The 318-nt window shown below is 65.1% G+C and overlaps 1 protein-coding gene across 1 annotated transcript in view; it reads right to left on the reverse strand.

Annotated features, from left to right (window-relative positions):
* The window catches only part of LOC104545838 (serine--tRNA ligase, cytoplasmic-like), a gene marked incomplete at both ends in the record, with an annotated part of 2,939 nt that overhangs the window by 1,577 nt on the left and 1,044 nt on the right, over positions 1-318 (reverse strand). The window lies entirely within an intron of this gene.

Raw genomic sequence — 318 nt, forward strand, 5'->3', positions numbered from 1 at the left:
CACGTGGCAGCCGGCCCGGCCCAATTGTGTTTCCCTGGCAAAATATTCCTGGGGATGAATGAGGAGATCCCAGCCCCCCGGTTTCCCAGGGATCCCCTCAACAATGGCCGTGTCCAGTGTTGTCTGAGCCGCTCTTTGTCTGCTCCCGGCAGGAAACCCGCTCTTGTCATGCAGATTTCATTCACCCCAGAGATGGGGGGGACCTCCCCGCAGCGAGCCCCCCTGCTCGCCGCCAGTTGTCTGGCTCTGATGGAGCAGTGCGGCCGGGCCAAGGCCCCTACCCCGGCCCCCTCGTCCCTACCCCGGCCCCCTCATCCC

This window comes from Mesitornis unicolor, unplaced genomic scaffold (genome assembly GCF_000695765.1).
Source record: "Mesitornis unicolor isolate BGI_N332 unplaced genomic scaffold, ASM69576v1 scaffold34108, whole genome shotgun sequence".
In the NCBI taxonomy this organism is placed as follows: Eukaryota; Metazoa; Chordata; class Aves; order Mesitornithiformes; family Mesitornithidae; genus Mesitornis; species Mesitornis unicolor.